The sequence below is a fragment of the Cebus imitator genome, unplaced genomic scaffold (genome assembly GCF_001604975.1).
Source record: "Cebus imitator isolate Cc_AM_T3 unplaced genomic scaffold, Cebus_imitator-1.0 Scaffold491, whole genome shotgun sequence".
In the NCBI taxonomy this organism is placed as follows: domain Eukaryota; kingdom Metazoa; phylum Chordata; class Mammalia; order Primates; family Cebidae; genus Cebus; species Cebus imitator.
The window spans coordinates 2,129,041-2,130,265 of NW_016107806.1; positions in this window are offsets into that span (position 1 = coordinate 2,129,041).

Consider the following 1,225-nt stretch of genomic DNA (forward strand, 5'->3'; position numbering starts at 1 on the left):
CCCGGTTCGGCCTGGCTTGTTGCGCGGGAGCCAAACCTGGCCCTAGGTAGCCAGATTTGATTCCGTTTGACACTAGTGGGAGGGGCCCTTTGGGGTACGCATCTCCGCAGGCTCAGTCGGAAACATCCCTCACCCGCTACCTTTTTTAGTTGGGGGGGACTCCTAAGTATCCCGGTCCTCCCCAAAACCTACATATACCGTACATCCCAAAACATCCAGGCACCCCTCGCCACCTGGGTCTCTGAAGAAATCCAAGTCAAGACAACCCTCCTCCGTGGAGACTCAGTTTCTCCACTTAGGGAACCCGCGGGATGGAGGCGGGCAGTAAAAGCGTGAACGCGCCCCCCCTCCCTCTTCGCAGACTGGGCCCCTCCCCTCCGACAATGCCAAGGCCGCAGCGGGCAGTGGCGACAGCACCGAAGCTGCTTGCCCGGGGCGCCCTTCCCTCCCTGCGGGGCACCGTCACGCGTGGGGAGGGACGCAGGGCGCCCGCAGGCTCACCTCCCCGGCTCCCTCCGAGAGGGGGTGGGGCCTAGGAGCCGGAGCTGAAGGCCTGGTGGCTCCCCCTCCCCCTCCCTTCTGGGGCCCTGACCTGATTTTAGCCCCTCACGGGACCCCCTCCCTCAAGACCCTAAGTCCCCAATTCACCCTCACCCAGCCTATCCCTAACCTCTCATACCCTTCCCTTCTGAGGTCCTGACCCTACAGAAGCCCCTCTTTGAGGAGAGGGAGCCCCTGTAGGGGGTGCTCGGTTGCCTGGCCGCTGCGGACACTGCCCCCTCCCCCCTCCTCTCCAGGTTCCAGGCCAGCCCCTCGGCTCCGCCCCCTCCGTGGACGAACTCACTGCGAGACCCACTGGAGATGAGCGGGTATTCAGGCCAATGGGCGGACAGGGCGGTGGCGTTCAGGGGGCGGGCAGAGCAGCGGCAGAGGGCTGGATGGGGGTCGGGGGCGGAGTTTCAGTTAAGGTGGACTGAAAGAGATAGGGGTATGAGCAAATGGGGGGAGAGAGGGACCGCGGCAGGTGAAGGGAGACAGAGAGAAGGAAAGAAGGAGGGAAAGGAGGAGGGTGGAAAAGACTAGGAGAGCTAAGTAAGAGTTTGGAGGAAGGGGGCAAAAAAGGAGGGAAGGGACCCATCTGCGCCCTGCAGAGGCTGGCTGGACGAAGGGGTTGAAGTTTATGTCCTTATTGGGCGGAGGGAGGGGGGCCTGGGGGGGCGGGTGA